General features: G+C 36.9%; 1 protein-coding gene across 7 annotated transcripts in view; it reads left to right on the top strand.

The window, feature by feature from the left end:
• The window catches only part of LOC112151031 (microtubule-associated protein 4), a 111,504-nt gene that overhangs the window by 34,500 nt on the left and 65,934 nt on the right, over positions 1 to 11,070 (top strand). The gene's annotated exons all lie outside the window — the stretch shown is intronic.

Raw genomic sequence — 11,070 nt, 5'->3', positions numbered from 1 at the left:
ATTTCTGATATCAACCTTAGCAGTTGATATTAACCTGAGCAGTTCAGCTACAACCTAACAGTACTGTGTGGTTGCAAGAAATAGATTCACTCTGCGTGGCAAACTTGTCTGCAAAGGTCTTTTATTGTTCCAATAAAACGTTAACAAACACACCAGAAAATAAAGATTGAATCAATAAAATACTGATGAATTATCATCATTGCTCAATATCTTCATCTTCAGTACAGTGGTCCCTCGTTATTTATGTTGTTGTAAAGAAAAACCCATGCTAGAGGGAATCAAGTCATCTTTTATTCTAGTTGTTTTAATGCAGTAAAACCCCTTAATACACACTTTTGTGCACAGACGTGAACATTTTCACACTTTTCTCTGTTGTTCAAACATTCAAAGTTCAAACCTTTATTGAAAAATCAGTATTATAGAATAAAACGAAGATCTGATCGCCATCCAAGATTTATGTAGACTTGGCAAAATGAATACATTCTACACAGAAGACAGAGTTCATGAGAGACCAAACGACAATGATCTACAGCCAATCATGACACAGACTAATATGCAAAAAAAAACAATAAAAATAAAAAAAAGGATGCAAAACTGCACCAAAAATTCCGAAAACTACTAGGCCAGAAAAGGTCCCAGGGACCACTGCAATATATCCAAGAAAACAAAACAGGGAACCTGATCATACATGTAATATATTAATAGTTTTGGACCCTTTTTATAAAAAGACGTCCTTTTATTTTGAAGGACATATGATCACATACGGATCATTCTTGTTTTGTGGGTAAATCTGTTTGTTTCTAAGGTATTTATCCAAACCTTACTCACTGGGATTTTTTTTATTATTCGTGCAAATATTTTTTAAATTAGAGTAAATACTATTTTGCAATTAAAGTGGGATATTATAGTCTAGACCTGCCTCAAATGATTATTTTGATAGTCGACTATCACTGATTATTTTTTTCCCGATTTGTCAACTAATCGGGTCATGTGCAAAGTTGATGAAACATACGCATCTTAGCCATCAGTGGCTTTAAACTAATTAAAAATATAGACAATTAAGATGATAGTTAAACCTTTTAATGAATCATGCAGCCTCTGCCCTTCATTAGTTTCTGGTATTAAAACAAGATTAAATCAAATGAGGTTAGCATCTAAAACAAAGATCTATTTTTCACTAAAGATAAAATTTTGGCCTCACTGACTCAAATATTGAAAAAATACTTTTTATTTTGTGCTGAACGCTCACAACTTCGATCAAATTTACTACAATCTGACTCCATATAATATAAAATATCGACTAATCGACTATTAAATTAGTCGTTGACCATTTTAATAGTCGATTAGTCGTTGATTAGCCGACTAATCGTGGCAGCCCTATTTTAGTTCTTGGTTATTATGTATTTAAAACATTTCAACCTCGACAAAAACATTAAACATTATTTTAATAATAATTGAAATTAACAGGAAACAATTAATTGTTTTACCAGCATAAGAAAACATTTCTGCAAAAGCTACTCAGTAGATTTTATTCTATCTGATCATTTCTAATGTAAGCCAATTTTACTTCCAACATCCGCTGATCAGCCATCAATTTAACCCATTTCAAACATATTGTCAATGGTTGAAAATAAACACTAACATACTGCCTCTTTGCCTCTAAAAAGTTAGAAAGCTGAATTTATCTGTCATTGAGATAGATACTTTTAAATAACATGTTTAACTACCACTTTCCAAAGGGATGCAGCCTCCTGAGTGAGACGTTATAATTTTGTTTTGCTGTCGTTGTTCTCTGTGTTGTAAAAGACTTATTTTTGTGAGCCATTAAGACTAAAAACAACAATGTTTGGTCACATTTTGGTCACACCCTGCAGCTCTATCGGCTCCATAGGTAAATATAAAATTGATGTTGTGATTAAGCATAACAACATATAGACATGTAAAGCAAAGCCTGCATGGTAGGCCTTTAGTCACATCAGTCATAGGAACTAAATCCTGGGCATCGGACACATTCTTGCTCATGTAAGATTTGCACAGTTGGTACCAAACTGTCTTGACAGTGTTGACCTTTTAGGAGGGAATGTCAGAAAGCTCCTGCTAGGACAAGTCAACCAATTTCTCCCTGCTGTTTTAGCTTCAGCTTTTTATATATTTACTTATGCCCTTAATTTAGAAAAAAATAGGTATTAGTCTATTTTATATGGATTATTCTCAAGTACCTAAAGTTAGTTAGAAATGCCTATTCATTTCTCAATACACTCATGCAATTAAAAAGCAGATAATTGCAAGAATCAATTTTTTTTAATATTTAAAATTAATCTTAACATTAAGACAAATTGATTTAGGATTACACGAATCTCAAATGGTTTTTGGTTCATTCTGTAGAATATGTTCTAGACCAGGGGTCAGCAACCCTTTAACAGTAAAAGAGCCATTCTGCCTCCTTTTCTTATTATTTAAAGCCTAGCAGGAGTCTTACTTTAGCATAAAAAAATTTGAATTTACATTCATGATGACCTTCTTTTTTTAAAAAATAAGTATGAATTGTACCCACTTTTTTGGCACAAACAAAAGCAAAAATTAAAAAAAAAACCCAGCATCTCTCAAAATTTGATTTTTTTTTTCTTTTTTTGTTCTTTTTCCCCTCTGGGTTTTGTTATTTTAGTTTGGGGTTGGAACTTGGTAGTCTTAGTTTGCAGACTTTGTTTATTTGTTTTCTCTAGTTAATTTTGCTTAGACAACCATTAGCAGGGAGCTTCTGACTCTGATGGTCGACATGGCTGGTCAGCAGTCTCCATGACTTATTTTATGTTTGGTCAAGGAGCCACCATGGAGAGATGAAAGAGACACATCTGGATCTGAAGCCGCAGGTTGCAGACCTCTGGTCTAGACAAGCATTTCTTTTTTTTTGTATCAAATCTTCTCTTTAAGTAACACAATCCTTTTATAGTAATGCATTTTATATAGGTTTTGTTCTTATAAATGGATATGTCTTAAATCCTAGTTCAAGAACTTCTGCAGACATACCAACTCAACTAACATGTCATAGTTGAAAAGTAACATTTCTTTTTGCAAACATTTTTTATTGAACTTTACCTTCACTAATAAGATATTTTAGATTAAGTAGGTATTTTACTTTAGTCACTTTTTGTTAGAGTATATCAAATTAAGTTATGTTGAACTTTTTTTTAGCATATCAAAGTTGATCATTTTTGTTATTTTGTAGTTTTGCTAAAGGTGGTTATTGACATACGTTTTTTGACGGACCATAAATCCTTGACTGTTTACTCAATCAACATGAATAGGTGATTTGGATGCAGAGAAAAACAGCTTTTCATATCGGCTTTTTACCGTTATGTTCGTAAAGTGTCACTTAATAGCATAAAACAGCTTCTCTTTGCTACAAAATCAGCGAATTGATGTTGATTGTGTAAACACTTCACCACTGTAAAGTGTTGTATTTAAACGCAAAGTTGCTTTTTAATTGTGTCATTTGGTTGAAGAGTCACATAGTCCACAGAATATCAAAATGGGTGCTAACGTTCTGTTGTGGAAGAGCTAATAAAGAAAACAAATCTGCGGGTACATGCTCTTTCTTTCTCAATGGGATTTTTGGTTCCTCATATCCTGCAGTTCTATTTCTGCAGTTGAAATTAATTTAAAGTGAAAAAGTCATCAAATTATTTGGGTTAATACATTACATAATGATTAACAACACTTTTTCATATTTGCTACAATGTCCACCTGGTTAGACAGATGATGTCAGTCCATGACATCATGGGAATCTTCCAGTTGCTTCTCAAGTTATTTAGAAAACAAAGTGAGACAATCTATGAGGTTGTCTTTACTTCAGAATAATCCCAAAGTTCGCGTGATAAGGCAAACAAACCTTGCGCCTTTAGTTGAGGTAGTTTTTCTTCTGAACCACCTTAAAAATAACTTACAGTTGCAGCAGCCGGTTACCTGGGGGTGGTAAGAGTTTTGACCAGAAAACAAGACTTCTCTCAATTTCCCTCTATCAATTCTTTACAAGCAATTGCACTGAGTCAACACATCATGTTTCTCCAACAGATTCACACTTATCTAGGTTTGCGTTGTCGGCTGTTTTGTCTGCACAGTGCTGATGCCATTTCCTCCCTTCGTTTGCCTTTAGATCCACACTCAAAGTCTAAAAGAGTCTGAACTACGTCCCTTTTCATCTGCACCAGAAAGCTTTAACTTTTTCCAAAAATAGTGGACAATCCAGGTAATTTTGGAACCCCAGTGGTTTGATGCATATTTGCATCAATCGGCATTGAGGGGCTATAAACGGTTGCTGATGAAGCTCCAACCATGCTGACAATGGCTGGAATACAATGTGACAAGACTTCATTCCATCGATTGGCCAGACAGTTGCATTTCAAATGTACCCAGTGTTTATAGTCTGCAGAGGAGCAGCTGGGGTTGTTTTCCCTCCAAAACAGAAACTGAGCCACCTGGAGTCTTTTCAGCTCTCTTCTCTTTAGTGGGTTTAAAATAAACCTAGGGATGAGCAGCAGCGCTACCATGGCCGTCATGTTCTCCATTGTTGGGACATGACACAGCTAAAAACAAATATATCTTCAGAGTTAAGGCCAGCTTTATGAACTCCACTTTGAGACTGGATTCTGGTGTAAATGTAAAATGATTCAAAATAAGGCCTCTATTAACATGTAGATAAGATGAATACTTTATGCAAGTCTTTATTCAAGAAATACAGGACTTCCACATAGACCATAAATGAAATACAAATTGTCCATGACGCCATCGCATACACAGTCCATAGGATACAAAACTACAGTTCAGTTCAAAACTTAAGCCTCCCTCTTTAAGTTGCAACATTCCACAGCCTAACTCCTATTTGAAAAGCAGACTTCCTAAAATGCCGTGTCCTACACCTAAAGGAAAAAGATACTCACTCCTCCTGCTTTTCTGATCAGTAACTGTCCCACGAAGAGGATGGTCCCTGTTGGAAATTTTGGCCTGAATCTTCACAGTCAAAACGGACTCCACTATACCTCCCAAAATCCACCCAGGCCTCATCACCAGTTTGTCCAGCTTTTTATTCTGTCTTTGACAGTTACCCCAACAGACAGTGCTATTGACTAGGACACTTGGAACCGCAGATTGATAACATGGACATCATATCAACGCAGATGTCAAAGGATCTCAGTTTCTGTAGAAAGAAGAGTCGACTCTGGCCTTTCTTGTAGATTTTACATGTTGACTGACCAATTGAGCAAGATGTCCAGGTCCACACCTGCTTAATGTTGACCATGATAATGACCATAGACTGGAGAATACTTTTGGTAAGTCAATGTTTGGTGCTGCTTAATAAATCTATAATCCCAAGATCTGATAGCTGGAAACCAAAGAAAGCAAAGGGTGTCAAGGTTGATGGTTTGTAGAATCCTGGTCTCTCCCGTAGAGGTTTTGAAATGGAGGTGCTTCAATTAGTGGCGGATCTCTGGGGGTGGTGAGTCTCAAGGTTTGCAGGAATTTGGGGTTAGAGCCTTGGCTCGAGTATCCTCCATGTGGCTGATCTTGTTTCTTGATTGATTGTTTGATGTTCTCTTGGAGTTCTTGGAGTCATTGTGCCATCTATTTGAAGTTTGGATCCCAGCCATCATACTTTATTTGTAAAGTCAATCAGTTTTATTACTAACACACCAAAATCCTTCAAAACAGACATGTAATCCCATACCTCATGAAAATCTAAATTCACAAGTTTTAAAAGTATTTTTAAAAGATTTTTTCCAAGTCCTTTTTTTGCATTTGTTATGTAGTCAGTGTGTTGACGCTCAGGCTCTTGTGTGAATAGATTAACTGACCCCAGCTCCCACAACAGTTTGATTTAATGCGTTGAATCCAGTGAGAGGACTGCCAGCCTTGACATGGAAGGATGCAGTTCATAGTGCTTGCACTTCCATCTTTGTGTTGTTGGCATGTTCACATATAGCTGTCTAGTTGTTTGCATGACCCCATGGTTACAAAATGTGCATGTCTCTTTGGTAGACACGTTGAGTTGGTGCTCTGTTAGGTTTTGTTTCTTCTCTTTCTCTGTGCTTTCTTACCTTCCATCAGGTCATGTAGTATAGAAGAAGACCGAGGTGTCAAAAACTTGTATCCGGCTCAATTCGGCCTGGTTTAAGAGCAGTGATACCATTCATCATTGTTATTCCAGCACTCCCCTGGGAGAGGACATAGGCGATATAAGTAGTAACTGGGGCAGAGAATTGAGAGCACAAACTGAATCCTGACAGAGCCAGTGTACATGTGTGTGAATGAGGATTGAGATGTTGCATGGCCCTTCAGCTGCATGATGCTTCTGAACATCTTCTACTGTTGTAGAATAGTGTGTACTGGCTTCTGATATTGTACTATAAAGCTTGTTTTGAAGGTGATGTTTTTGAGATTTGTTGGATGACTTACATTTATTTTGAAAAGCTACTAACCTGCTATCTCTCCTTCCCCCTTTACTCCCCATTTTCTCTCATCTTTTATGCACTTTCTTTTTTTTCCCTTTCTTTCTGGCCGCACACTTTTGCTAATTTATTTTATTTTTACAATGTTTCTCTTCTCCATTGCCTTCCTTTTTTTATCCCGTTCTTTCTTCTATCACATTTCTCTCTTCTCTCCTGCTTCCCTAACCTCCTGCTTCAGAGGACTAGAACCCGCCTCCATCTCCATGACGACTGTCAGTCGGTTGTGCTTCTGCTTCTGTGCACTTTGTACCACTACCTGTGCAATGCACACATGTAGCTACTGTAGCTTTCAAGTCCATGATGGATGAAGTCTGAGGATTCAAACAAAAGTCTGCATATCACCACTTCTAAACAGTTCTACACTTTGAACACCCTATTTCCTCAGATAATATTATGGGATTCATTTTTCTGGCTTTAGAACCCGACAACTCTTGGAAAATGCAAATAATTTTTTCAGTTAGATTTTTCCAATATATTCTTTTAAATAAAAAATATAGAATTTACCATCCTATTTTTGTTAGTCTTTATTAAAATAGTCAATAAACCCTGTTGTCAGGACCTGCAAAAGTTTAGATTAGTCAATTTACAAAACACATTTCACGGCATGTAATCTAAAGCTGTTGGGCTAAAAAAAACATGATTTTATAATTAGTCAAATCATGAACAATTTCGAAATTCTCCTTTTGGATGTTAACACATAGGCCCCCTTTTTAAATGTGGTGCATGTCAATAAGTTTGCCATAAGTGTGCTATATAGAGCTATATATAGCATGAGCTCTATTGCATACTTAAATTGATCTGGTCTCAAGACATCAGAACAATAATGTTAGTCTGATTAAATCTATGCCGTTGAATTATTTATTGATCTTTCTGTTTTTTTACTGCATTTACATGCTTTTAATGATGTAGGAGTTACATATGTTGACATTTACACAATGATTTAATCCACCATTGCATGTTCAACCCATTCTCATTTCCAAGTGGTCACATATTGACATTTGCTTAAGTACCCCTCCGCCTCACTTTTTGACGCTTTGGGTGTCCCCAACTTGTCGTTTTTTGATGTGCTGACTTTTTGTAAAATCAAGGGTTCGCAACGCTTGGGGATGGGGTACCAGACGGGCACTGGTTCTTGGGAAGGATCCAGTAATGGTACTTAAACCCGGTACCCTAACTCACTACTGGACAGATTACCAGACACTAACCACTAACCGGTAATGGGTTAGGGCAGTGTTTTTAAACCTTTTTTTAAGCCAAGGTGCCCTTTTTCCTTGACACAAATACCACGGCACACCGGCATCAGAAATGTGAAAAAGGAGAAAGTCCATAATCTGTGTTGATGTACAGTCCCTCGTGCATTTTTGTAATAATTGAGTGGAAAAAGCTGAAAGTTGCAGCTGTTTTTACTAAATGTCATAATAATGTACAATTCTGTTGCGGATAATGGACAGACTGCTGTTTCTGGGCTCCATTATTTTGTTCACCTCTTAAACAGTCTGATACCGGATCCCGCGGGAAGCTACACTGCTATACAGGAGCTTTAGCTGTTATTTTTGTTGGAATTTATGAGCGAATCAGAACAAGGAATCCAGGATGTTGACCACTTCTGATTGGTCAGTTGTATGACACATGATTTAGCTTTCAAAAAGGATTGGTGAAGACAGTTGAAGGGGTGGGGCTTTTCCCAAAAATAAAGCTAGCTACTATTGTGATATTGTCATTCTTATCAAAGAACCCTTATAGCAGGGGTGTAAAACTGAATCGCACAGGGGGCCAAAATCCAAAACACAACTTAGCGGGCTGAACAATGTAAACATTTATTGAACACTCTGAAACACAATTTTTAAAACTTTAAAAATTTTTAACTTTTTAACATAATTATGAACTAGATACATAGGATTACCTGCAATAATGGTTGTGTAAATGCTATAAGCAGAATTTGGCTGCTGAAGATGCTGAAATTGATGGCTAAAATCACTAAAGCTAATAGCTGAAAAAGCTAAAGTTGATCTCCAGCTAAAATATTATCTAAATGCCAAATTATCCTAAAAAGACTAAAAAAAAAATTGATTAGCCAAATATCTAATCTTCAAAACAGTCTTAAAAAAGTCTAAATTTGCCAAAACAGCTAGCATGTAGCTGATATATTGGCTAAACTCCAAAATAGCTTAAAAAAATCTTAGTAAATGCCAAAATAGTCAAAAAAGCTAGCAGAATGACAATTTTATAATTTTAAAATATTAACTTATTAACACAATTATGAATAGTAAAAAGGCATGAATATTATTCCAGAATAAATCAACTTAAACCATGAATAAGTTTCAATATTTTAGACTCCATAAAAAATATTTTTGTCAAAATTATACAAATTAGAAATGAGTGCATGATAACATCAGGCCATTAATAACAATAAAATGAAATTATCCGGAGGGCCGGACCGAATCCAGCCCCCAGGCCTTGACTTTGACATAAGTGATTCATGGAATCAAATTAAGTCAAAGTAAAAAGTATTTTATGATCTTTCATGTTCCAGATTACTCTGTGTTGAATCAGGGCCTGTTTGGATGAACAGAGGGCTGATATCTTAGTGACTGTAAATGTTTTTAGATCAGTGAAAATTGGTAATTTCCCACGTAACTCCTGACCATCTCTGACGGCACCCTGGTTGAAAAACTCAGGGTTTGGGTACCTGTGCCCTCGCGGCCTGGAGGTTGGGGATCCGTGATTTAATGGGAACAAGCCATCAAGTAAAAAAATTGAGGAGTTGGGGACACCAAAAACGTCAATTTTTGATGTGGAGGGGTCCTTAACCAAATGTCAATATGTGACGAGTTGGAGTGGGAATGTGTTGGCATGATAGGTTTGGCAAAACAAAAGAACCGACACATTTTTAAAAACTCTGTCATGTTTTGTTGATGTTTACCCTAAGCCCCTAGCAAAATCCCAAAACAAACGGACTTTTTTTTTTTTTACTTCCAGCCCCTGATTTTTGACACTTTTTCCTTTGAGTGAAATGATAGAGTGGTATCATCTGCATATAGTCTGCCTAAGTTGGTATAATAAATTACTTTCAGAGACATCCAAAGATCACTGCAGTTTCTCATAGCTGAATCCGCCTCTGCACATCCCCTTATCTTCCCCTCAGTCTTTTTTTAACATGGCTGCAGACAGTAAGTTCACAAGTTCGTGTCCTCATACAGTCCATCTGCAAGGCTCAGACAGCATCCAGCAGTCCCTGCGTCTGATACTATTCAAGAGGCTGTGAGGCTCATCTGTCAACACCTCACCACCAGTCTGCTGTCGCGTTCAAACATGATGAAACATCGTCTCACCAAAGGACTGTTTCTATTCCTGCTTCATTGTCTGAAATAGACTCTTCCATATATTCTTTAGTTTTCCATTTCTCTTCAGCTTTTCCCTTTTGGATTGCCCTTGGCACCAGTCAAGTTTTTGCTTGTGTATGAGGACAAAACCCAACAAAAGAAAACATCTTACCCTGTGATGAGACTTTTTCACAGGCGGAGTGTTGTGGGAAAACTGCAAAGAAAAGTACATATTTTGACTGCTGTTTCATCTTTTTCCCCTCTGTTCAGGTATTTTATTGCACACATGCAGAACTAAAAGGATTAACAGATGACACACACACTCATGCAGAAATGCTTAATGTTGGGTGCGTCTAATTCTTTGAAGTGTTTATTTGTTAAAGTTTTTTTTTTCTTTTGGATACCCAGGGATTCCATAAACCTGCATTTTTACTCTGCACTGTCAGTCCATTCCCACTTACTCTTGCTCTTTCCTTAATCTGATTGGCTGACACTCATGTTGGTCTCTCAGAAACCGAACTTTTCTGAACGTCATCTGTTAGCAAAACTTCCACACACCCACTCACAGTTTGGCCATCCCCTCATTCAAAGTCAATGGGACGCAACGTTTCTGATGCTTTCAGCATTACTGTGTGAGTGTGCTATTTCACAAACCCTCAGTGTAAAAATGTTGGGACAAAATTGCTTCTCTTTTCCTTAAAGACTGTTCGCATTATTTGCCTTTGTGTGATAAGTTTGTATGAAAGCGGGCTTCACGTTGTGTTGGTCTCTTCCTTTTTGTGTGCTCTCTGTTTTAACCTGCAATAATAAATTGATATATAACTCACACTCACCTGGCTTTTGGTTTCTTCTTTCTTCTAACTCAACTGAAATAGACCTCCTACTGAACACCTGAATGCTCTTTAGCTCTTTTTTCCCCTGTTACTACAACTTTTTGATGTTTTTTTTAACCCTTAGTTGTCCAGGGCCTTTTCTTTTTTTGCTACTTTTCAGATAATTAAACTATAACCCTTGTGCTATTCAATCTGCATTTCTAAATATTTCTTTATTCAGTAAATCAGGAGCAGATCTGAAAATGCATCTGGACAAAGATTATAGGAGTAACATGACTATGACCAGCTGCAAGCTCCCTGCTCCACTCCATTTCACATGCATACGATCAGTGCTTTAAGTGGGCCGGTGCGCTCCGGTGCTGAGCACCGGGACTTCTTAAAATCTCACGTCGGAGCACCGGCACTTCTCAC

Source organism: Oryzias melastigma, linkage group LG20, assembly GCF_002922805.2.
Source record: "Oryzias melastigma strain HK-1 linkage group LG20, ASM292280v2, whole genome shotgun sequence".
Taxonomy (NCBI): domain Eukaryota; kingdom Metazoa; phylum Chordata; class Actinopteri; order Beloniformes; family Adrianichthyidae; genus Oryzias; species Oryzias melastigma.
Note: the sequence above shows the minus strand (reverse complement) of the source record. Positions and strands in the feature narration are given on the sequence as shown.